Raw genomic sequence first — 27,136 nt, forward strand, 5'->3', positions numbered from 1 at the left:
AAATATCTTTTGTCCACCCCAAGGTGCTGGTGTGGTCCACACCAGAATGGCTGACCTATTGGCTAATGCCTTTTCATGGCACCCAATGCCCACTAGAAACTGCGTGGGCATCATTTCCCACCCACCTGCGTCTCACTCTGGGCTGTAACCACACTGAAGGCACCACACAGCTTCGTGCCCCTGCTTTTTTCTTGACAAGTCCCTCTTTCCTCCCAGAATAACCCTCTGCCCACTCCCGGCTGGTCAACTGCTGAATCTCAGGCCATTTTGCCAAGCAAAGCTGAGCTACCTTCTCTCAACTGCCCTGGAAATTTTATGAGGCTCTCCAGTTATGCTTATTGGGTTTAGTCATGGGTTTAAACGTCGATTTCCCCCAGTATCATGGGAGTTTTTGAGGTTAAAGTACTGACGGAGTTGGTGCTCAGCAAATGTTGGAATGAATGAAAGAATGAACAAGTGATAAACTGGGGTCCTTCCAGAGGTGAGCAAATGCCTTACCCCAATTGTCTTTGATTGTTAGGTATCCCAGAAAAAAGCACAGATTCTGAGGTTGAGCCCATATATTGTATTCCTTGGAGATCCAGGAAGCACATCAGTAGGTGAAGGCTGAAAACAGTTTCAGTAAAGCACGTGGACTAACCCAGGCTTTCCCAAGCACGTGGCCCTGGTTCCAGAAGCCACAAGTCATGCAGAGCAGCCACCATGGCGGCCCCATCTCCGCACTCCCCACAGAATTGGCACAGATTTCTCCTCTGAGAAAATGGAACAAGGAGCTGCTCCTGGCCTCTGCCCCGTTCTTGTCCCTGCCCGCCATCTTGTCCTTTCTCATTCCTTCCCCTCTGCAGAGCAGTGTAGACCACATGCATCCTTCAAACCCACACTACGACACAACAACCCACCTCACCCTCACATGACATCATTTCTTATGCACCATATGCCAGAGTCCTCAGCCCCGTGGCTCTACCTTTCCACCTCTCACCCCATCTATCCTCCTGCCTCCCTTTGGCCCCACCAGTCCTACCCGCTATGAACACGATACTCCAACAGCTCCAACACTGCACATCTACCCAACTCATGCTCCCAATGTGTAATATCCCCCTACTCCGAAGGCCCCCTACCATTATCTCCCATCCTCCACACATACATGCCAATGGAACCCCAGTAAGATTTTCCCCTAAAGCCCTGTCAATCAGCATTGGGCCAGCTAAGCCAGTTATACCATTCCCAAATTCAAAGTACTTATGGATCTGCATCTGAGTTTGTTTGTAGATTAGGTTTTCACCAGCAGTGGAAAGCTTTACCCAAGTGCTCTGGTTCCTGCTGAATTTGATGGGGACCCAACAGCTATCTTTAACTATTATAAAAGAGCAAGCCATTTCCCCCCAAAATAATTTAGCAGAATCAGCCACAGAAAATGAAAATTAAGAAAGCTACGTCCAAGTAGACTCTCCATAGGATCTGTCTCCAATTCCCAGGGCTTTCTGAAACATGCTGTGGAAAAAGCCAAGCCAGGTTCCCTGTCTTCACCATGTTTACTGAGATATTTTTCCAAGTTAGGACACTTCTGTGAGGTCCTTGCAGGGAGTCACGGAGGGTGGGAGGCAGCCGTGCAGGCTGTAGGCTCCCTTACTGTAGGAACAGTAGCCAAATGGGTGGGATCTTCAGCCTTCAGGAGAAGTCCCCTGACTTTTGACCTGGGGCCTCTTCCTGGCCTTTATTTTGGCAGCAAATCTGATGGAAATGGGTCATTCTGTTGGCATGGACCTCCCACACCTGGCCTCCTGGCCTCCCAGGTCTGAGCTCAGGCTCTCGGAATGTCTTATTAGAACAACCTCAAGGCATCACCTGGGCCTCTGCACTTTAGGACAGCCCGAAAGTTCCGGTTCCCTTGGAAAATGCCTGAGGCAAAAAAGCAGTATTTGGACCAGTTCAACGAGGGCACATTCCTGGAGGAAAAACCATGTCTTTTAAAACTCTTAGTACAAGAAAAAGAAATCATAGAATAGAATGTCTCCTAAAGGGTACACTATGTATGGAAAATAAGATGACCTCAGGTGATAGTAATGTGACATTATAAGAAATTAACACAGTGAGAAAGTTTTTGATCCTTCTCCTTAGAGCAAGAAGGAAGTTATAGTTTGGTGATGCTATTTCTCTAACACTGCTACACACACACCCATCATTCTCCTCAGCAAATCGGGTGAGGACCTCAGGCTCTGAGCCACGGGAAGCTAACTGTATTTGGCCAGAATTTAATAATAATTTCTTGTTTTTATTTTCCTCGATTTTTTTTCATACTTCTCTTCATGGCAAGTAATGCTGGTTTTCCAATTATGGGAATGGCATAAAATTTCCTTTCCAAATAAACAGAAGCTCAAAGAGAATCAACTGGAAGAGTGCTGAGCAAATCACCTGGGTGGTCTGCAGACTCTAGCACTGGCCAGAGGTATATGCAGACCTTGAACATGGCCACACCATGGAGGTGTTATATGAATGAGGAGTGAAAACACTGGTGAAGTAAAAATCCCTTGTTTCAAAGATAAGAGAACCAAATCAGAGTGAGTCTGAACGCTCTCTTTACTGCTAGCTTCCCCACAATGCCCATCCCCCTCTTCCCCTGGCTACTGAACCTTAACGTCTAGCTGGACACAATGCTGCCCAGACAAAACACCCCACTCTCCAGTCACCCCTGCCACTGGGTACAGTGGGTGATTAAGTTCTAGTCAACAAGATAAAAATGGAGGTTTTCTGGGCAACTTCCAGAAAGTCTTCCATTATCTTGCTCTCTGGTGTTGGGGTGTGATGGCTGGAAATCTAGGAGCCATTTTGGGCCATAAAGATGAGGCCATATGTAGCAAAGCTGGAGGCAGTCTAGGAGGCTAGTGATTTCATGGACCTGCCACACCTGCCCAGGAACGCAAACCTCTGCCCTTTTGCAGAGGGGGAAGCATTTATATTGTATTTAAGCCCATTTGATTTGGGGGTTTTATTCTCTTATGTGCCACCAAACCCAATTTGAACTGATATGTAAGTTTTGCCTCCTACTTTAGAATCCTTTAGCATATACAAAGCCCTACAACATCCACTGTCTTGTTTGATCCTCAAAGCAACTTTGAGAGATATGCATGCAAAATCCCTTTTTTTTTTTTTTCTAAACACAGATGAAAAGACTGTAAGACCCACAGCCGGCAAGAGGCCAGGGGCGTTCCTGAGAACTAGGATTTCTGGCCCCAACCCAAGTTCAATCTCTGTATCCAACAGCCCCAAGGGGTCAAGGCTCATCCTTGACCTGAGTATTCCCTGGCTCCTGAGACAACCAACTCAGGAAAGTCCCACCTCAGCCAGTGTTTGCATTCTCCAAGCAGCATCTTTGGTTTACTTAGCAGAGAACTCTACAGTATTAGATGAAGCAACTCCCTCTGCCCCACAGACTTCCCGTAGTTACAGTACAAAGCCATGATTTCCAGGGACCCTGGATGGCTCAGTCGGTTAAATGTCCGATTCTTGGTTTCAGCTCAGGTCATGATCTTAGGGTTGTGGGATCAAGCCCCCGAGTCTCACTCTGCTGGAGATTATCTCCCTCTTCCTCTCCCTCGGCTCTTCCCCCTGTTCTCACTCTCTCAAATAAATAAATAAAATCTTAAAAAAAATAAAGCTATGCTTTCTGATTTCATTTAATGTTAGAATGAGAAAGTGCCAAGTGCAGCCTTTCATCATCTGTGTTTTACAAATCCACAGCAGCCCAGCCCAGCCCAGCCACCAAGGTCATGGAGACTGCTGCGTCTTGCAGCCCTGACTGGTAAAACACCATTCCTGCAGTGGCGCTTGAAGATGAGCCAGGCGAGGCTGCCTGCTGGTGTAGCTCCAGGTCAGCCCCATGACTGCGCAGCCGGGACAGAGCGAGACGCTCCCAGCATCCTCTGTGCCATGTGTCCTCAGGCCACCATACCAGGCACGGAGCATCTTCGAGTATTTTTGCTGCTGAGCTTGACGAAGCAGCCGGGAGTTTGCAGATTGTGAACTGAGGCTAAATTCCTGGCAAGTCTTTAAAATAAAAGAGCTTCACCCAGAGCAAATGAAAACAATACAAGGTAGCCTGACCCGAAGCACAAGCCAAACCAAGTAGGTCTGAGCTCGGGAACGGTGTGCCCATGAGCAGCACAGCAGTGAAAGCAACTCGGGTCATGGAGGACCACAGTCTGAATGTGAGGGTGCCTCCTGGACGGGACTTTAAAAGCTGGGATGAATTAGCAGCATATGCAGGGGGCTAGGAATTAATCCTCCTAATGGACTCCATATTGTTCCCTTCCTCATTAGCATTCTTTAGCCAGTTTGTGGCCTCTGCATTTTAAGAGAGATGACAAGACCTGGAGATGGTCCAGGGAAAAGCAATAAAAATGATTAAAGGGCAGGGAAATGGGTCTTAGAAAAGGGGAGCGGAGGATTAGAGACTAGAAGGCAAGGCCTTCTCTAACCATGGTCTTTGTCTGAACAAAAGGTCAGAAGCATCCAAAGCCCAGAAAACTTACTCCACACCCAGGCCGCATCCAGTGGAGCCAAATGTCTAGGTATTTTGAAATAGCCTCTTTTAAAGCCTTTTCTTTTCTTTTCTCTTTTTCATCCAGCTGGTGTTGTGTTAGCCCAGCCAGAGTCTAAATCAAGCACAGACATTTTCCTCCTGAAAGTTAGGCTCCTGGTGTTGGGTCTCATCAATTGAAATGAACACAGGGATCTGTTGCGTCTAAAGTTTTCAATAAAAGGAGGGTTAAGGAGACATCAGAATTCCCAGATTGGTTAGAGAACAGGTTTCAGAGAGGACACAAGAGAAAAAAGGGGGGAGAGACAGTTTAGGGGTCAACTATGGTCAATGACCTGTCTTAGGGAGACATGGCCACTATGGATGAGTAAGCCTGCCTTCCAAGTGTTCCAGTGAGCTCAACAACATGGTGTAAGGAGTGTCCAGATGGGGTCAGAGGCCCCATACTGCAAGTACAGATGGGGAGCACTTAATTTCCTCTGGGAAAGGAGTCCTTCATTTAATCTGAGGGGCATTTGGCCTCCTGACCCTGAGGTTTTGAAGTTAATTTCTTGCCCAAGGTTGGACAGTCAGTGAGTAAGGAGTCGAATGCCAACTCCAGGGCCAAGTTCCATAGCAACACGGCCAGGATGAAGTTGAGAAAGCAGTTCTAAAAATATCCCGTTTTATCCATTTAAAGGATCATTTCCTATCAGTTACCTAAAGAGAAACTGACAGTAATCAGCCAACAAGTAGTTCCTGAAGACCAAGTGCATGTGTGCTTTTGTAGATACTCATGGGGAAGCCAAGACATCTGACCCCAAGTGATTAGGATCCTCTTGAGGAGAATCAGATATGGATAGTCAGGTGCTCATGGTTCCAAGACATCACAGAGATCCCATTATCACCCACCTCCAGACCTCTGCCCTGTTTGGCAGTGGGCCCAGAGAGGTGATATGACCTGGCCCATAGCAGATGATCAATGGTAGAGCCTGGGTCCAGCTGTAGTCTTTTGACTCCAAGGCCAGGTCTTTCAGAGCAACCAGCATACCAGGCTACAAATGGTAGAAACCCAGTAGGGACATCTTGCACCTGCTGTGCTGTTACAGGGTCCTTTGTGCTGGGGACACAGCCTTTCCTACAGTCACTAATGTTCCCATCAGGTAACTGGCTCGAGTCTAGAAAATGGGCAAGGCATCCTGAGTTTTTCTTGGGGCAGCTGCCCTCAGCCTCCTGATAATTCATTTATCATTTCTTTTTATTATATAGATTGAGCAAGGTGTTTGTAGTCTGTCCCTCTGTCTCGACTTATGCTACTCCCTATTCTACTAACCACCTCCTCAGCTCCCTGCACGTTTAGCCATCCCTGACTGCTATTCTGACCTTCCTGGTCACTAGAACAGTTGAGGACACCTCGTCCTGATGGTTAAGCACGACCACTTGGCCCATTGCTGTCAGGATGTCCATTTCTGGAACAGATTCTATCATATTGGCCATGGCCTATAAAGTCTACTTATTCACCTTCCCAATGATGCTGCCACCCTCTTCCCAGGGCATTCCTTAGCCCTTTGGTAGGTGGAGTGTCCTCCAGGTTCTTCTTTGGCACAAACTCAGATGGTGGGCTTTCTGGTCTGTATTCTATATACATAGTATACCCAGTCGTATGCCTATGTCTCTGAGCCTTTTGACTGATTCCCTTCTATCTTCACCTGAAATGACTGTTCTAGGATTTCTACTTCACTTAGTGTACAGCTTTGCTTTCTCCAAGCTTCCAAGAACCATGCTAGCTGTGTGTTAGCATCATTTCCCAGATTCCCAGCAAGAATGCCAAATCCTATATCATGGGAGAGTGCTCCCTGTCAATAAAGTTTTCCATATCCAATGTTCTGTTCTCCCCTCTGTCCAGCAGCTGAGGACCCTGTCCTACGCATACTCTCCTGAGTCCTGCTAATAGTTGACAGAGTCCCACAGCTCCTTCATGGTACAGTCCCTGTCCTTCCTCTGCAAGCCCAGCCTGTAGCTGGCCAGCTCAGATTGTGGCTGAACCCTAGTTACTGATCTGGAGGCCAGGACAGAAGGTGGAGACAGGTCCTGACTGGGGGAGGTGCATTTTTATTGTTATGTTAATCACCATACATCATTAGTTTTTGATGTAGTGTTCCATGATTCACTGTTTGTGCATAACACCCAGTGCTCCATGCAGAATGTGCCCTCTTTAATACCCATCACCAGGCTAACCCATCCTCCCACCCCGCTCCCCTCTAGAACCTTCAGTTTGTTTTTCAGAGTCCATCATCTCTCATGGTTCTTCTCCCCCTCCGATTCCCCCCCTTCATTCTTCCCCTCCTGCTATCTTCTTCTTTTTTTTTTTTTTTAACATATATTGCATTATTTGTTTCAGAGGTACAGATCTGTGATTCAACAGTCTTGCACAATTCAAAGCGCTCACCATAGCACACACCCTTGGGGGAGGTGCATTTTATCTTCAAGGCAAAGGCCTCTGCATCACCTTTAGGGAAGGAAGGAGTGCTAGAATTTAACAGGGAAGAATGGGCCCACTGTGCAGGCCCAGAGGGTTCAGGGAAATCTGGAAATAAAGGATTTTTCAGTACATCAACCCAGATGTCCCCATCCCGAGTGTCAGGTCTCACCCTTAATCTGCTCAGGATCTGTCAGGCTTGAGAATTCCATCTTCCAGAAGATTCCCCTACTCTTATATTAAGTCCCCAGTCAAATCCTGGGCTTTTTTCTGTCCTCTGGCTGGAAGAAAGAAATGCATTTAAAAGCTGCCAAGGAGGGCTTCTTGTTCTCACACTTAGCCTTACATTGGTGATTAACCATCCTTGGCCTTTCGTTGTGTTTCTCCAGTGTGTATTCAGAGCTCCATGAATAGCATTATGATTTCTAACTTTTAACATTTTACCAAGCATCTAAATGCCTTAGATAGTATGCCCACCATGCTCACCTTCCTCTGGTGTCCCAGGCCAGCTTCCCACCAGTGAAAGTTCTACCAGTATAATTCTGCCCATGCCAGAGACAGTCAGTACCTCACCTACCATGGAGATGGGGGATTTTACTGCCAGTGGCTAGTAGTGACCCAGCTCCAAAGTCCCATTGTTGAATCTGCTACCTCAGCTCACTGTTGACACCAACTATTGTTGGTCAGGTTCCCAAGGAAACAGACTTTAATGGCTCCAAAGCTGAGTTGTTTTCAACTGAGGCAAGGTTGCCAGGCCTCCATCGACCACTCCTTGGGTGTGAACTGCCCCCAGGGAAGGAGTATGGCCTTGTGTGAGACAGCTCCCTCAGACACAGACAGGACAACTCTTGGAGAGGAACATGGCTGTGAGTAGTCAGCAGGTTGCGCCCCTGGTAGTCAGGTGAATGAGGGCCCTGGTCTTACAGGGAGATTCGGGCACCATGCCCCAGGATCCACTATAGTGTCGTAGTCTAAAAGAATTCCACAAAGCCTATAAAATCCCATACCACAAGATGAACAAAAGTAAAGAGACAGAACAGAACTACTAGAGATGAGAAAATAATAAAATAAAATTTCATTTAGCACACAAAAGTTGTCCTGAATGCACTACTCAGCTATTAAACATGAGCCACAAACTGGATTGTAAGCTTCCCAGTGACTGGTACTAGGGGAGGAAAATTTTTTTCTCTACCCTTTTTGATTCTTTGGCTGGCTTAATAATCAAATCAACATAGGATAGATTAACAGGAAAAAAAAATTTCATTATGTATGTCTAGGGGAGTCCACATAATAACTTGATACCCAAAGACAAGTCAGGCAATTGAGGCTTCTATGCTATCATAAGCTAAGGAATAGGATAGGGGCCTGGTTCTTCAAAGGGGAGGAGGGTAACTCCCAGGACAATAAGAAGAGCAAATGTTTGGTAATGAGATGTTTGCCCTGCCCTACAGATATTTCATTCAGATAAAAGTGCTTACATGTAGTAGCTCTCTCCGAGCCAGTCTTTTTTTTTTTTTTAATTTTATTATGTTATGTTAGTCACCATACAATCCATCATTAGTTTTTGATGTGGTGATCCACAATCCATTGTTTTCGTATAACACCCAGTGCTCCATGCAGTACGTGCCCTCCTTAATACCCATCACCGGGCTAACCAATCCCCCCTCTCCCCTCCCCTCTAAAACCCTGTTTGTTTCTCAGAGTCCATAGTCTTTCATGGTTCATCTCTCCCTCCAATTCCCCCCCTTTCATTTTTCCCTTCCTTCTCCTAGTGTCCTCCATGCTATTCCTTATGTTCCACAAATAAGTGAAACCATATGAGAATTGACTTTCTCTGCTTGACTTATTTGACTTAGCATAATCTCCTCCAGTCCCATCCATGTTGATGTAAAAGTTGGGTATTCATCCTTTCTGATGGCTGAGTAATATTCCATTGTATACATGGACCACATCTTCTTTATCCATTCATCTGTTGAAGGGCATCTCGGCTCTTTCCACAGTTTGGCTATTGTGGACATTGCAGCTATGAACATTGGGGTTTCTTTTTGGGAACATGGCTGTGAGTAGTCAGTGGGTCGCGCCGCTGGTAGTCAGGTGAATGAGGGCCCTGGTCTTACAGGGAGACGGCCTGTACGGCCCTTCTTTTCACTACATCTGTGTCTTTGGGGCAAATACCCAGGAGGGCAATTGCTGGGTCATCGGGTAGCTCTATTTTTAAATTTTTGAGGAACCTCCACACTGTTTTCCAAAGGGGCTGTACCAACTTGCATTCCCACCAACAGTGTAAGAGGGTTCCCCTTTCTCCACAACCTCTCCAACATTTCTTGTTTCTTTCCCTGTCCATTTTTGCCATTCTAACTGGTGTAAGGTGGTATCTCAGTGTGGTTTTGATTTGAATTTCCCTGATGGCTAATGATGATGAACATTTTTTCATGTGTCTGTTAGCCATTTGTATGTCTTCTTCAGAGAAGTGTCTTTTCATATCTTCTGCCCACTTTTTGACTTGATTATTTGTTTTTTGGGTGTTGAGTTTGAGAAGTTCTTTATAGATCTTGGATACCAGCCCTTTATCTGTAGTGTCATTTGCAAGTATCTTCTCCCATTCTGTGGGTTGCCTCTTTGTTTTGTTGACTGTTTCCTTTGCTGTGCAGAAGCTTTTCATCTTGATGAAGTCCCAAAAGTTCATTTTTGCTTTTGTTTCACTAGCTTTTGGAGATGTATCTTGAAAGAAGTTGCTGTGGGCGATGTCAAAGAGGTTACTGCCTATGTTCTCCTCTAGGATTTTGATGGATTCCTGTCTCACATTGAGGTCTTTCATTCACTTTGAGTTTATCTTTGTGAATGGTGTTAGAGAATGGTCGAGTTTCATTCTTCTGCATGTGGCTGTCCAATTTTCCCAGCACCATTTATTGAAGAGACTGTCTTTTCCATTGCATGTTTTTTCCTGCTTTGTCAAAGATTATTTGACCATAGAGTTGAGGGTCCATATCTGGGTTCTCTATTCTGTTCCATTGGTCTATATGTCTGTTTTTGTGCCAGTACCATGCTGTCTTAGTGATCACAGCTTTGTAATATAGTTTGAAATCGGGCAATGTGATGCCCCCAGCTTTGTTTTTCTTTTTCAACATTTCCTTGGCGATTCAGGCTCTTTCCTGATTCCATACAAATTTCAGGATTGTTTTTTCCAGCACTTTGAAAAATGTCATTGGAATTTTTATCGGGATGGCATTGAAGGTATAGATTGCTCTGGGTAGCATAGACATTTTAACAATGTTTATTCTTCCGATCCATGAGCATGGAATACTTTTCCATCTTTTTGTGTCTTCTTCAATTTCTTTCATGAGTGTTCTGTAGTTCCTAGAGTATAGATCCTTTACCTCTTTGGTTAGGTTTATCCCGAGGTATCTTATGGTTTTTGGTGCTATTGTAAATGGAATCGTGTCTCTAATTTCTCTTTCTACAGTTGCGTTGTTAGTGCATAAGAAAGCAATGGATTTCTGTGCATTGATTTTGTATCCTGCCACATTACTGAATTGCTGGATGAGTTCTAGTAATTTGGGGGTGGAGTCTTTTGGGTTTTCCACATAAAGTATCATGTCGTCTGCGAAAAGAGAGAGTTTGACTTCTTCTTTGTCAATTTGAATACCTTTTATTTCTTTTTGTTGTCTGATTGCTGTTGCTAGGACTTCTAGTACTATGTTGAACAATAGTGGCGAGAGTGGGCATCCTTGACGTGTTCCTGATCTTAAGGGAAAGGCTCTCAGCTTTTCCCCATTGAGGATGATATTCGCTGTGGGTTTTTCATAGATGGATTTTATGAACTTGAGGAATGTTCCCTCTATCCCTATACTCTGAAGAGTTTTAATCAGGAAAGGATGTTGTATTTTGTCAAATGCTTTTTCTGCATCAGTTGAGAGAACCATATGGTTCTTCTCCCTCCTCTTATTAATATGTTCTAACACATTGATTGATTTGCGAATGTTGAACCACCCTTGCATCCCGGGGATAAATCCCACTTGGTCATGGTTGATGATCCTTTTAATGTATTGTTGGATCCTATTAGCTAGGATTTTGTTGAGGATTTTGGAATCCATATTCATCAGGGATATCAGTCTGAAATTCTCCTTTTTGATGGGGTCTTTGCCTGGTTTGGGGATTAAGGTAATGCTGGCCTCATAGAATGAGTTTGGAAGTTTTCCTTCTGTTTCTATTTTTTGAAACAGCTTCAGTAGAATAGGTATTATTTCTTCTTTGAATGTTTGGTAGAATTCCCCAGGGAATCCATCAGGCCCTGGACTCTTGTTTTTGGGGAGGTTTTTGATCACTGCTTCAATCTCGTTACTGGTTATTGGCCTATTCAGGTTGTCAATTTCTTCCTGTTTCAGTCTTGGCAGCTTATAGGTTTCCAGGAAGGCCTCCATTTCATCCAGATTGCTCAGTTTATTGGCATACAGTTGTTGATATTAATTTCTAATAATTGTTTCTATTTCCTTGGTGTTAGCTGTGATCTCTCCCCTTTCATTCATAATTTTATTAATTTGGGTCCTTTCTCTTTTCTTTTGGATAAGTCTGGCCAGTGGTTTATCGACCTTATTAATTCTTTCAAAGAACCAACTTCTGGTTTCATTGATCTGATCTACTGTGTTTCTGGTTTCTAATTCATTGATCTCTGCTTTAATTTTAATTATTTCTCTTCAATGTGTGGCTCAGGCATCGTTTGTTGCTTTTTCTCTAGTTCTTTAAGGTGTAGAGTTAGTTGGTGAATTCAGGATTTTTCTATTTTTTTGAGTGGGGCTTGGATGGCTATGTATTTCCCCCTTAGGACCGCCTTTGCAGTATCCCATAGGTTTTGGACCGATGTGTTTTTGTTCTCATTGATTTCCATGAATTGTTTAAGTTCTTCTTTGATTTCCTGGTTGACTCAAACATTCTTGAGCAGAGTAGTCTTTAGCTTCCAAGTGTTTGAATTTCTGCCAAATTTTTTCTTGTGATTGAGTTCCAGTTTTAAAGCATTGTGGTCTGAGAATATGCAGGGAATAATCTCAATCTTTTGGTATCCTTTGAGACCTGATTTGTGACCCAGTATGTGGTCTATTCTGGAGAAAGTTCCATGTGCCCTTGAGAAGAATGAGTATTCCATTGTTTAGGGTGGAATGTTCTGTAAACATCTATGAGGTCCATCTGGTCCAATGTATCATTCAAAGCTCTTGTTTCCTTGTTGATTTTCTGCTTAGATGATCTGTCCATTGCTGAGAGTGGAGTATTGAGGTCTCCTACAATTAACGTATTGTTATCAATATGACTCTTTATTTTGGTTAACAGTTGGCTTATGTAGATGGCTGCTCCCATGTTGGGGGCATAGATATTTACAATTGTTAGATCTTCTTGTTGGATAGACCCTTTAAGAATGATATAGTGTCCTTCTGTGTCTCTAATTACAGACTTTAGTTTAAAATCTAATTTGTCTGATATAAGAATTGCTACCCCAGCTTTCTTTTGAGGTCCGCTGGCATGGAAGATGGATCTCCATCCCTTCACTTTCAGTCTGGATGTATCTTTAGGTTCAAAATGAGTCTCTTGTAGGCAGCATATGGATGGGTCCTGTCTTTTTATCCAATCTGCAACCCTGTGCCGTTTTATGGGAGCATTTAGGCCATTCAGGTTGAGAGTGATTATTGAAAGATATGAATTGTCATCATGTTGCCTGTGAAGACGTTGTATTTATAGATTGTCCCTGTAAATTTCTGTTGTATATCACTCTTGGGGTCTTCCTCCTTTTATAGAACCCCCCTTAATATTTCTTGCAGGGCCAGCTTAGTGGTCACATATTCTTTCAGTTTCTGCCGGTTGTGGAAGCTCTGTATCTCCCCATCCATTCTAAATGAAAGCCTTGCCAGATAAAGTATTCTTGGCTGCATGTTCTTCTCATTTAGTACCCTGAATATGTCTTGCCAGGCCTTTCTGTCTTGCCAGGTCTCTGTGGATAGGTCTGACGTTATTCTGATGTTCCTCCCTCTGTACGTAAGGAATCTCTTCCCCCTAACTGTCCTTAAGATGGTTTCCTTGGTTCTAAGATTTGCAAGTTTTACTATTACATGCCAGGGTGTTGGCCTGTTTTCCTTGATCTTGGAAAGGGTCCTCTCTGCCTCTAGGATGCGAATGTTTGTTTCATTCCCCAGATTAGGGAAGTTCTCAGCTACAATTTCTTCAAATACATCATCTAGTCCTCTCTCTCCACTCCCTCCGGGATTCCAATTATTCTGACATTGGAACGCTTCATGGTGTCACTTATTTCTCTGATTCTATTTTCATGGATTCTGAGTTGTTTTTCCCTGGCCTCCTCTTTTCCCTTTTTATCTATTACATTGTCTTCCAGGTCGCTTATTTTCTCTTCTGCCTCAGTTACCCTAGCTGTTAGATTATCTAGATTGGATTGGATCTCATTGATAGCATTTTTAAGTTCTGCCAATTCACCTTTTATTTCTGCCCTTAGAGACTCTATGTTGTCATTAATTGACTTCTCCATTCTAGCCATTGTCTTCACAATTGCTAGCCTGAATTCCATCTCCGACAGCTTGGTTATATCTGCATCTATTTGTAAATCTGCAGCATAAAGTCATAATCTCTGAGTCTTTTCTATTTTGGGGGCTCCTCCTCCTAATCATTCTGTTGGTGGGTGTTTGAGGGAATGTATAGAGTCCAAATTATTGACCAGAACCCAAGCAAGATGCACCTGTTTTCTTGGGACCTTAGGGTTGCTGACCTCTTGTTTTCCCAGCCTGTCTTCTGGGGGAGGGGCCTGCCGCGCTGTTACTCAGGCAACCCTGTTTGGGCGGAGTTGCCCTGTGCCCCTGTGGCGGGGGATGGGCTCAGCGGGAATCAGTTTTGGGGGCTTTTGTTCTCTGGCGGCTTTCCCTGGTGGTTTTCTGCGTCTCTTCCGCGAGTCAGAGCAGAAGAGACCGTTTCCAACCCTCTGCCTCAGAGCAGAGAGACCTCAGTCTGTTCTTCAGTGAGCTCTCCAGGCCACACTGTCTCCATTTCTGTCCATGCTGCTATAAACTGCAGCGTCCTGGGTTGTGCGCCCCTCCGCAGCACTCCCAGTCCTGCCTCCAGGTTGGGGCACGTCTCTGCCCTTTGTGCTTCTAAAACCGCCAGCCGCCCACAGATCGCAGGGGCGACCCCGCCGCTCAGGGTTTCCTTCCCAGGGGCTGCAGTTTGCATGCGCGCGACTCCGTCGCTCCGGGTTTCCACCCTGGGGGCTGCAGTTCACCGGTGCGACCCCGCAGCTCTGGGTTTCCGTCCAGGGGGCTGCCCTAAAGTTCTTTCCCGATGCTACCAGTCTGCGAGTCTGCACCCCATCCGCAGCGCGCGAGGCTGTCACTCACCGGCGGTGTAGGATCCCCAGGGCCAGGCACCCTCCCACCACCGTTTATCCTCCGATATCTGCCCACGGAATCACGGCTCCCCGCTTCGGACCTCGAAACCAACCGCCTGCAATATTCTGCCTGTAGAGATCCAGATCTTCTTACATCTCAGGCTGGTTTCGTGGGTGCTCAGAGTGGTCTGGTAGATATCCAGCTCAATTCCGGGGACCAGTTGAAATAGGGTCCCCTACGCCTCCGCCATCTTTCCTCTCCTTCCTCTCTGAGCCAGTCTTATGCCTATGTCTGTCTAAGTTTTTCTTGAATCTGCTCGGTCTTGACTGCCTTCAGCTCAAAATAGTTCACATGCCAAATGGGGCACATTTTGTGGAGCCTTGTTGTCAACCCCTTCACCGGTAACAAGAGGGAAGCTGACCGTCTCCGAGATGCACACAATCCACAAGATAAAAGCATCTATGCCCTCAAGAGCATGACTGCTTTTATTTATTTATTTATTTATTTATTTATGTGGCAGAGTCTAAAAGGTTTTTCCCCCCTGGGTCCTGATGGAGTGACAGCCTTGGGAAATGGACAAGAACACCAGCATTATCTCTATGGTCAGTATAATAGCGAGTATTTCCAACAGCTTCTCAGAGCCCACCTAGAAGTGTGTCCCAGGCACAGGACAGAAGAGCAGCAGAATAAGCAAGCTGAAAGTCTGTACCTTTCTTCAAAGAGCCCAACTATACATGAAACTCTTCCCAGGCGACTTCAAGTTCTACCTTCACAGAGAACAATGTATGAAAACATTCTCAGAACACCTGTCTGTCTGTTGGTAAATTTTTTTAAAAAATTGGTACAATAATTGCAATAATCTATTGCTTTTTTAAAACATTTGTTCAGCAAACCGTCTTTTAAAAAGCAAATCATTTTCATTTGGTTGAAAGGCTGGTAATAAATTAAGCCTTTCATGCCCATAGAAAATGTTTTTTTGTTTTATTTCCAAATCTCCCATGTGGACATTCAGAGAGACATATTTACGAGAAAGCAAAACAGATGATCTGGCTGCACCGCTGAAGGAGAACCACATCTGTCTCCAAGTATCTCGAGCCACTTATCCTGGATAAATCTTCCTGTCCCATAAACGTTAGAGCGCCGGGCTTCTGGGCCTCCTCCACCTCATGGCCTAGTTCCAGCTCCCTTTCCCACGCAGAGATACTCAACGTGGTCCCAGCCACTCACTAGCCCCCAGCATCTTGGGACCACTGCCTCCTTTATCCTTGGAGAATCAGCCCCCTTCATTCTTCCCTGGAATCATCAATACACCTATCATCCTTTCTAGTTTGGGGAGGTCAAGCATTATTCTCTCAATATCTTCCTGCATTCTGAGTTTTGTAGGGGTTTTTTCCCCCCTTTGGAAGGACCCTGATCTCTCCCATGAGTGGAAGCATAAACGGTGAAATCTAAAACATTTTCCTCTCGGCTACCTTCCAACCTTAAAGTGGTGCCACATAAACAGGCCTCCAGAGAGACGCCAGGGCCTTGCCATTCCCACCGTGCTCTCTCTGGGAGGCAAGACCAAGGCCTTCTTGTTCCAAGGAGGTCCACACCAAAGCAGGCCCCAGGCCAGAGGAGAAGCCAAGGCTCCCTCAGCTTTATCTTTCTCCGCTTCACTTTGCTAACCTGTTAACAAGAGATAGGAAAGCCTCCCCTCCAGATTTGTTGTGAGGGAGGAAGGACAGCCCACCTCTGGGGTTGGGTTCTTAACTTTAGCAGCCCATGAGACAGATTCAAGTGAACCTCCTTTACCTGGAGATAAAGCTGTTTTCTTTTCTAGGGGGGCCGTAACAAATTCCCCCACACTAGGCAGTTTATACACAGAAAGGTACTGTCTCAGTGTGGGAGACTGGAAGTCCAACATCAAGGCCTCAGCAGGGTTGGTTCTCACTGAGAACCATGAGAGAAGGATCTAGTCCAGGCCTCCCTCCCTGGCTTGTCCATAGCCACCTTCTCCCGGTCTTCACACTTCTTCCTTCTACGTATGTCCCCGTCCCAATCTCCTCTTCTTACAAGACATCAGTCGTACTGTATAAAGGGCCATACTGAGGACCTCATTTTAACTTAAGGAAGGGTAGCAGAATATGCCACCCAAAATATGTCTCTTTGGCATAACGATTGGTTTGCGCTAATTCTTTTTTTTCTTTTCTGTTTTCTTTTTTTTTTATTATCATCTTTTCATTGAATTGAAGTAGGATTGACATACAATGTCACATTAGTTTCAGGTGTACAACATAGTGATTCAGTAACTCTATACGTTATGCTACGCTCCCCACGAGTGTAGCTCCCATCTGTCACCAGACAACGCTATTACGGTAGAGTTCACTGTATTTTGAGCTGATTATTTTGAGAAACTGCAGACATAGCAGCGGCTACCCTGTGGTAAGGGAAATCTGCATTTAAAAAGGAAATTTACATTAGAAAGGGGACCTGTACCAAGAAGAGAGCTATAGGAGAGAAAACTTCTTCACCTGAGAGACTTAGGGGCAAGGCAGGGTAAACTTTGCTCACCAGACATTTCCTGGTGCCTGGGTGGCTCAGCTGGTTAAGCATCTGCCTTTGGCTCAGGTCCTGATCCCAGGGTCCTGGGATGGAGCCCTGAGTCAGGCTCTCTGCTTAGCAGGGAGTCTGCTTCTCCCTCTGACCCTCCCTTCTCTCTCACTCTCTCTCAAATAAATAAATAAAATCTTAAAACACACACATACACACACACACAAACACTTCCTTTTCTCACCCTTCTGCAAATTGCCTTCCCCCCTTTTGACACCCCAGACGCTTGTCCCTTCCCTTAGGTCAGGATGGTATAGAAGCCCCAAACGTCTGGCCACCTTTTACATCTCACATCTTTGTGGGCTCCAGTACGTACGTAATTAAATTCTTTTCTCCTGTTACTCTGTCTTTTATTATAGGGTGGTCTTAGCCAAGCAGAAGGGGGAAGAAAATTATGTTTCCTTCCCTACATTTTATTACCTCTTTAAAGACTCGATCTGCAAAGAGGGGGTTGGGACTTCAACCTGTGATTTCTGGGGAGGATACAGTTTAGCCGATATCAGCTCCTCAATACACCTCCCCCTAAAAAAATAAAAAGAACGCTCACAGGGAGTGTTGAAATTAGACAGCGAAACCACTAAAGCTGTGCTGTCAAGTTAGTTACTGCTCTTGGCAACTGGAACTCCGTCCCACTGGGAGTTCTAAGAGAGAGCAAGTTCCCAGTGATGGAGGAAAGAACGTTAGCGTTCAAAGCCAACGGCCAAGAAAGAATTCTTGAGACATCTTTGGTGCAAAAAGGTTATTTTGTTAAAGCACGGGGACAGGACCCGTGGGCAGGAAGAGCGGCAATGGGGTCAGGACAAGTGGCCCGTTATATACTTTCAAGTTGGGAGGGGCTTAGGGATGGCATAATTGTCTAAGGAATTTTGGAAGCAAGGTTTCCAGGACCTTGAGGGGGCTAGCTATTGTTGGGAAAAGTTCATTTATTACCCTCTAATAAAACCTTAGTCATGAGACCCTTCAGATGTATATCGGTGGGCCATATGCTTGGGGGATGACTGCCAACATGTATCTTGGGGAGTAGAGATAAAGGAAGTTTCCAAAGGAATTTTTATATGTTAAAGTAGGCTTATAGGATCCTGGGGCGGGGGGGGTAGGGGAGGTGGGGGGGTCGGGTTAGGATTGCCTTTTGCCCTTAGCAAAGTGTCAACATCCAGGCAGCTGAGTCCCTAGAGGAATGTCACTCTGTCGGTTTCAAGGACTTGTCAAGGGGCCGCAGGTAGTAAGGAAATTTAATCATTTTCCTTCTGCCTTTGTTACCCACATCATTCAGCACACCCAAGAATGACCCCAACTGAGGGCAGGGCACACTCACTTATCTATGCACCTAATCATTGATAATATTCCCTGTGGGACTACCTTACTGGAATGGATATATCCTAAACCCAAAATGCCAAAAAAAAAAAAAAAAAATCATGTGAGGCTTCATGAAAATGAGAAAAAGCATTACCGATTTTAATAATCACAACACAGAGAGATCACTGGTTCAAACACGCCCACTGAGTCAGACCCACAAGAAAGGCTGACAGGTAGAAGAAGGTTAAGGTCAATGTTTCCAGGAACGAGGCAGGAGCATGTAGCCGGGGAACACCAGTCTCATGTGTCTTGCTGGCCCTGTGACAAGGGCGTGTTCCTGGTCCGGTCTGCTGCTAATGTCATTCTTGCAAATACGATGAATATTAATAAGTTTATACACATAGTGAACCTTATACAAATTGTAGTTGCGATGTTGATGTTTCAAGAAATAACAAGTTTAGGAAGCAATGAAATATTGTCCTTCAATTGGCCATCCTGATTCTGTGTGGTGCTATTAAGTCTGTTAAGATACTGAATGTTACATTATTCAAATACTATCGCTTCATGTTCACTGGTGTTTTCCAGAATATTTGCTTTAGGCTATAACTCTTTGCGAATACCACTAAAATACTTGGGGCGCCTGGGTGGCTCAGTCGTTAAGCATCTGCCTTCGGCTCAGGTCATGATCCCAGGGTCCTGGGATCGAGCCCCGCATTGGGCTCCCTGCTCCGCGGGAAGCCTGCTTCTCCCTCCCCCACTCCCCCTGCTTGTGTTCCCTCTCTCGCTGTGTCTTTCTCTGTCAAATAAATAAATAAAATCTTTAAAAAAAAAAAAAAATAAAATAAAATACTTTTTTACACTGCAAAAATACTCAATATGATTTTCCCTTTGTAAATACAATGGTAATACAGAATAATTTGTGACTTTAAGATTTCCCAAGAATTCCCAGGAATTCTGATTGCTCATCCCCAAGTCCCAAAAATAAATAGCTGTTGGGAACTGTTTTGTTTTTTTTTTTTTAAGATTTTATTTATTTATTTATTTTAAAGAGAGAGAAAAGAGCCCGGGGCCGGGGGTGGGGGGCATAGGGAGAGAGGAGCCCCACACGGGGCTTGATCCCACAACCCCAAGATCATGACCTGAAATCAAGAATCCTTTGCTTGACTGACAGGAACTGTCAGGAACTTTTAAAGGCCAGTTGAGAGGTGGCCCTGGGGCCATTAGCCCTCTGGCACGCAGGTCCCGCTGTGTGCGGATCCAGACTTCCTTCAGGAGGCAGAGCGAAGTCTGCTGACAGGCTTGAGAGGTCATGGACAGCCGCCAGGGTGGGAAGTGGGGCCTCAGACAGGATGTGACAGGGCACCAGAAGCATGACAAGCGCCTCAGGAGCGCCAGGCACACAGGCCAGAGCTCCCTCACAGCTGGGTGTCCCCACTAGGACCACTGTCACGTCCTTCCCCTGAGGGCTGTCCCACGTTGTTCTGAGGCCCATACCTATGTGGGTGAGTTCTCACTTCCCACACCTACGCCACCTCGTCAGACGGCCCCGCCAACCTGCTTCAGCCCAATAACTCGGCCGCCTTAAATTTTAAGTAAACGTGCTTGGCCAAAGGAACTTGGCTTTGGCCGGCTCCAGGGTGGTCCTGCAGGCCAGGCTGGAAATGACCGTTTTCCCCTCATTTTTCTTCCTTCTCAACGAAATCTTCATTCAGTTCCTAAATAGTGTTCACAGCGGCTCTTTAATCCCTGGCATAGGCCCCCACTTTGTGAAAGAGCATTCCCAGGGCCCAAGTTTGCATGGGGCCCACCCGCCATCTCGGAACCTGCTCCGGTGGTGCCTCCTCCTTTGAAAGGGCCTTTGGTGGAGGCAGTGCCCGTGGCAGGGGGGTCACTTGCTTTTCCTGTGCTGAAAGATCCCAGTAGGAGGGTTTTTAAATGAAGATTCCTTGGGCAGACTCTCAGGAATGCTGGTTCCCAGGCAGCTGGCCAGGAAGCCACGTTCGGAGACCTTCCCATATCATGGTCCTCCCCACTGACCTTGGTGGAGTGGAGGCAGTGCTTCTATTCGCTCTTGGGGAAACTGGCAGCCACCACCCCGCAGTGCCCCTCAGCAGTCTTCCACCCCTCTCATGGCCAGATGAGTCCGTGCAACTACAGATACTCTCTCAGGGACTTCCATTTCCCCGTGACAGGCCTTTCCCCAGCACTTGGATAACTGTGCTACCAGCTTTTGCCGTCAAAGACTTACCCTAAATATCTCCTAACTCTGAAACTCAATGCATCAACCTTGGTCCAATTAGGAGGCAGAAAGCCGATGGGATGGCAAGATGGGAAAGGAATCGCCTGCCCAGGTACAGGATGAGACCTTTCATATAAAGAATTGTCAAGTTATGACATGAGGGTAGCTATAAATATGAAATGAGGGGCGTGTGGGTGGCTCAGTTGGTTGAGCGTCCAACTCTTGATTTTGGCTCAGGTCACGATCTTGGGGTTGTGAGATCGAGCCCCACAGCAGACTCTGTGCTTAGCATGGAGTCCGCTGGGGATTCTTTCTCTTCATCTGCCCTTCCCCCTTCTCTCTCTCAAATAAATAAATAAAATCTTAAAAAATATATATGTAATGAGAACTCCAAGGGTATCCCAAAGGAACACAAGGAAGGACACACCTCCCCAAGGCTACAATTCCAACTTTGTTGGAGAAGGTAGGGTTGTAGACACCTGGGTGACAGAGAAGCTCAGCACAGACAAGGAGCAAGTGGGAAGCAGCCTTCCAGGGAGCAAGCAGATGGCGAGCACAGAGGGGTCATGGTGCCTGGGGTCCACTCACAGGCAAAGTGGTCCCAGGCCTGGGCGTCTGCATGGGGTCTGCATAGGGAAGCCTCCAGGAAGGTGGCCAGCAGGTCATGCCAGGCAGTCACATTGCCAGGGGTGTGTGTGTGCTCTGGGCATAGGGCTGGGGCAGAGAACCTCTCACATGTCCCCGCACAACCACATTTTGACCCACATGCAGGGGAACCACAAAAACAGCAAAAATGCAGTGCCTGGACCCAGAAAGAAAAGCCCCTTCCTGCCGCACTGACCCTCCAGCAGCACCCTCTGCTGATAAAGCTTACCACTGTGCTCAAGGTCAAGGAGAAACGTCCCTTGTGGCCAACCAGGGAATGAAGAGTGAATGTGGAGCTGAGAAGAAATGCATTGATAATTGGCACAGTCAAGAAACAAGGGAAGAATCCATGCCATGCACTGGGAAAGCTAATAACCCTAACATGATGACTTTTCCATCACAAGAACCCCACAACACCAATCTATTATATTACGAAAATAGGGGATGGAAGTGAGAATCTCTTCAAAGCAGGCACTGGTTTGTTGGTTTGTTTGTAAATATTTTATTTATTTATTTGAGAGAGAGAGAGAGCATGATTAGAGTGAGGGGCACAGGGAGAAGCAGGCTGCCTACTGAGCAAGTAGCCCAATGCGGGACTTGATCCCAGGACCCTGGGATCATGATCTGAGCTGAAGGCAGACGCTTAACTGACTGAGCCACTCAGGCATCCCACAGGCACTGCTTTAAAATGTGTTCTCCAGGGGCGCCTGGGCGGCTCAGTTGGTTAAGCATCTGCCTTTGGCTCAGGTCGTGATCCCGGGGTCCTGGGATTGAGCCCCGTGTTGGGCTCCCTGCTCAGCAGGGAGTCTGCTTCTCCCTCTCCCTCTGCCCCTTACCCTACCCGTGCTCTCTCTCTCTTTTGTTCTGCTCTCTCTCTCAAATAAATAAATAAAATCTTTAAAAATAATAAAAATTAAAAAATAAAATAAAATGGGTTCTCCAGCAGCTGTGACAAATTTAGTAGATTATGCTGTGTGCTTAGGGTTGTAAAGAAAAAGTAGGAAAAAACATTTTTCTCTCTCAGGTGGAGAATATCATAACTATCTCCCACACTCCTCTCTCTCTCCCTGTCTCTCCCCGCATCCATCTCCATCCCTCTCTTACTCTCCCTGCCTCTTCCCCCACACACTCACACAGAGAGAGAGAGAGAGAGGCCAGGAAAGAAAGCCTGCGCTTAGAATTAGGAAATCTGCTACCCTCAGGGGAACCAGCGGCACATCCAGGAAGCTCTGAGTCACATTGTTCTTCCATTTGAAAGGCAGGTCAGGCTTCAAATGCTAAACAGCTGAACTCCGAGGTCAAACATACATGTTAGGCAGCCTTTGGTTTCAAGTAGCAGAATACTTGATTAAGAATGCCTTGAAAACTAGAAATCTGAAGGCAGGCTGCCACAGAACTAATTCTGTGACTCAGCGATGTCAAAGTGCTGGGTCAACATCTCTTGATATTTTCTTGCCTTTCTCCTCATGGTCACAAAATGGCTGCAGGAACTCAAACCCTCAGATCCCCACATGATATCGCTCAAAAGTAACAGGATAGGAACAAAGGGTGCTTTCTCCTTTATGCTGCTCTCTTTCTTTGTGGGGGAGGATTTTACCTTGAAAACCCCAGCTGACATCCCATGACATCTCATTAGCCAAGACTGCGAGGTCACATGCTCACGTACCTCCACATCAGTCACTGGCCAAGGGACTGGCATTGTCTTGACTGGCTGACACTAATCATAATTCATGCCTGGGACACGGGCACATTCACCCCAAAGGGAAACAGAGATGAATAGGAATAAGGAAAGGATCGGCTGCCAGGAGGCTGCCAACAAGGCTCAGCAAACATTATATTATACCCTCTCCTTACTGGGTTGCAAATGTGTTAAAAGTGCAATTACACATGGAGAGTAAACATCATATTTTAAAAGCGGAGTTTTTAAATGGAGGAAAATACTATTGTCAAAGACTAGAAAAAGAGCTTCATTTCGAAATCCAGATAGGAACCCTTAACAAGTTATAATGAGTCGCTCATGGAACGGCTTTGAATGGAATGCTTTGCTCAATTAAAAAAAAAATCCTTAATTCTCCAACAAATTGCAAGAATTGTCCCCAGAGCAGAAACGAGAGGCAGGAGAGACAGAGATAAGTGAGCTCGTGGGGTGTCCTTCTGTGGGGCCCCTGAATTCCTCTGAGATCAGAGTCCCTGCCATCGCCCGCCTGGCTGGTGAAGGAAAGGCTCGAGACAACTAGGTCTCTGCTGTCCTCTGTTTGAACACGGGCTTACAGAATGTCTTCATCCTTCCCGGAGGAGGCTGCAGTGAAGACTCGACCCCGCGCCTCTCCTCCTGTGTTCTTTCACCCTTCTACTTCCTTCCCTTAAAGAACTCCCTCGGTCCCCCTTGTTTGCTCTTTCTTATTAGCATCAGTCATTAGCAACTTCCCGTCAGTCCTGAAATACTGCTCTCCTGTGGCATGAGCAATGACACTGGTGTCCCTTCTTGCTCAGCAGGACATTGGCACTGGCCCTTTTCATTGTCCCGCCCTGACACATGGCGGAGTGTCATCTTAGAACCCTCTCGCAGCTCTCTATCCATTTACATGCTGACCCAGGGCCCCGCTCATAATTAGGAACCCTGCGGCCATCGCATACAGGATGCTGGCAGAGGCAAAGCAATTTAAGAAAAAAGCAAGGATTCTGAAGTCAAGCAAATCTGGGCTCCAAGTCCCAGCTCTGCCTCTTACTAAATAGGAGTACGGTAGACGGAAGCTTCTTGGCGTTCTTTGCTACTCTTCCCATTGAGAGATGGAATCCAATCCCCTCCCCTTAAATGTATGCTGGCTTCAGTGATTTGCAGATCAGTGGAATATGTCCCAGATGTGACAATCTGGGACTCCGGAGGCCAGACTTTAAGAAGTCTTGCAGGCCTTTGTAACCTCTGCCCCTGGGGAAGTCAGGTGCCTTGTAGGAAATCTGACTACCCCACAGGCCCCCATGCTGTGAGGGGCCCCAAGCTAGCAACATGGAGAAGGAAGCTGTAAGGAGAGTGTGAGGTCAGGCCAGCCCAGGTACCTAGGAGTGGAGAAGTTACCTTGGCCTCTCTAGCTGCAGCGGATGCAAAGTGAAGAACAACCAGCGACTCTAACAGCAGCAAGAACCAAGCCACCAGACGAGTCATCTGAGCCACCTCCAGTCATTTGAGCCAAACTCGCTGGGGACTCATCACTGTGGAGCAGAGAGTGGCCACCCCACTTCTAACCCACAAACTCCCAAACATAACAGAAAGGCTGTTGTTTTATGCAGCTAAGTCTGGAGCAGAGATTTTGCTGCAATCCGTCATGTCAAATCAAGAGACACTGGGCAAATCCTTAACCTTCTGGGCCTCCATTTCCTTATCTGTAAAATGGGGCCAAGGATAGCATCTAATTTACCTGTATGGCCTATCTTACATGGATTAAATGATGGTCCTCAAAGCGCAGCCTTGTCCTGAGCACAGGGTAGTCAATGATTTAAGAGCAGTTCCCTTGCTTTTTCATTTTTTTTTAAGATTTTATTTATTTATTAGAGAGAGAGAGAGCATGAGTTGGGGGAGGAGCAGAGAGAGATGGAGAAGCAGACTCCCCATTGAGCAGGAACTCCGATGCAGGGCTCGATCCGGAGACTCCAGGATCATGACCTGAGCCAAAGGCAGATGCTTAACCCACTGAGCCACCCAGGCGCCCCAATATCAATTCCCTTGTCATAAGATAAAAAATATTTTAGGCAGCCACATGTTAAGCTCCCAGTTAGGAGGCTGTTAATCATGGCTGATAATGCCTCTTATCACTGGGAACTGAGTTGCAATCAAGAGATTTGTTCATGAATGTCTCTCAGATGCCAAGCAAAGCCCATAGAACCAGCCCAGTGTATACTTCCCAGGAAGGTGGCTCAGCTTATAAGAAGACTTCTATGCTGAACTAGAAAATGAGAGCAAGTCCGTGTGGCTTATAGCCTGGCAACAAATCTGGAGATACAAGAATTCTGGAGAATGAAAACATATAGAAAGTGGCATTATCTATGACTTAAAACCCCCAAAATACTGGTTATTGTGAGGGTTAATTTTATGTGTCACTGAGCCACAATGCCCAGATATTTGGTCAAACATTATTCTGGATGTTTCTGGGAAGGTGTTTATTGGATGAGGTTAATATTTACGTAAGTGGACTTCAAGTCAATTAGATTGTACTCCATTTGCTGGGAATGCAAGCTGGTGCAGCCACTCTGGAAATCAGTATGGAGGTTCCTCAAAAAGTTGAAAATAGAGCTACCATATGATCCAGCAATTGCACTCCTGGGTATTTACCCTAAAGATACAAAAGTAGGGACCCGAAAGGGTACGTGCACCCCGATGTTTATAGCAGCAATGTCCACAATAGCCAAACTGTGGAAAGAGCCAAGATGTCCATCAACAGATGAATGGATAAAGAAGATGTGGTATATATATATGCAATGGAATATTATGCAGCCATCAAAAGGAATGAGATCTTGCCATTTGCAACGACGTGGTTGGAACTGGAGGGTATTATGCTGAGCAAAATAAGTCAAACAGAGAAAGACATGTATCATATGACCTCACTGATATGAGGAATTCTTAATCTCAGGAAACAAACTGAGGGTTGCTGGAGTGGGGGGTGGGGTGGAAGGGATGGGGTGACTGGGTGATGGACACTGGGGAGGGTATGTGTTCTGGTAAGCGCTGTGAATTGTGCAAGACTGTTGAATCTCAGATCTGTACCTCTGAAACAAATAATGCAATATATGTTAAGAAAGAAAAAAAGAAGAAGAATGTAGCAGGAGGGGAAGAATGAAGGGGGGGAAATCGGAGGGGGAGAAGAACCATGAGAGACGATGGACTCTGAAAAACAAACTGAGGGTTCTAGAGGGGAGGGGGGTGGGAGGATGGGTTAGCCTGGTGATGGGTATTGAGGAGGGCACGTTCTGCATGGAGCACTGGGTGTTATGCACAAACAATGAATCATGGAACACTATATCTAAAACTAATGATGTAATGTATGGGGATTAACATAACAATAAAAAAATTAAAAAATAGATTGTACTCCATAATATGATGGGCCTCATCCAATCAGTAGGAAGCCTGAATAGAACAGAGACTGACTTTCCCTGAGCAGGAAGGAATTCTGCCAGCAGATTGCCTTTGGACTTGAACTGCAACACTGGCCCTTCCCCAGCTCTCCAGCCAGCTGGACCATCCTGCAGATTTTGGACTTGTCAGCCTCCATCACCATGTGAGCCAATTCCTTAAAATCTCCCTCTCCCTCTCCCTCTGCCTGTCCTTCTTCCCCTCTCTCTCTGCCCATCTGTCTCTCTCTGTCTCTCAATCTAGATATATAGATATGATATATGTAATGTATATTATATATATATATATATATATATATATATATGTACATCCGATTGGTTCTATTTCTCTTGAGGATGCTTACGAATACAATTAACAATCCTAGACATCTGATTGCAAAGTGAGGTTTGTCTCATCATGGGTGATCTGTATGAACTCATGATTACCTTGATTACCAAACTATAGAACTCAGGAAGTTTTTAAAGATCCTGGAGCCTTGAGCCCAACCTTGTCATTTTCTCATGATTTGGTAAGAAAATGATGGATAAACATCATTTCTTGTTGATAGGATTATAAGCTCGATGCATCACAGATTGAGCAAGATTTGTTATGGGGGGGGGGGGAGGAAAGGTCTTCAATTCACTATATTCATTTTACAAAGATTGAAAATACCTACTCTGAGCCATGCAGGAAGCTAGGCACTGGAAATATGGAGGGAATGAAGCAAGCATCCCCACCCTCTCTGAACTTACACTGGAGAAAACAGGGGCTGGATGCAAGATAAAGCAGGTGGCTTAATGGCCAGGTGAACAGCTATTCCCAGCCAGCAAAGATGGAGTCTGTGCCATTTCCAGGAGGCTTTCTGGTAGGCCACTGTGGGGCTTCAGGA

At 45.8% G+C, this 27,136-nt stretch overlaps 1 long non-coding RNA gene across 1 annotated transcript in view; it reads right to left on the bottom strand.

Annotated features, from left to right (window-relative positions):
* The window catches only part of LOC144382742 (uncharacterized), an 85,697-nt gene that overhangs the window by 43,465 nt on the left and 15,096 nt on the right, over nt 1–27,136 (bottom strand). The window lies entirely within an intron of this gene.

The sequence above is a fragment of the Halichoerus grypus genome, chromosome 8, assembly GCF_964656455.1.
Source record: "Halichoerus grypus chromosome 8, mHalGry1.hap1.1, whole genome shotgun sequence".
Classification (NCBI taxonomy): Eukaryota; Metazoa; Chordata; class Mammalia; order Carnivora; family Phocidae; genus Halichoerus; species Halichoerus grypus.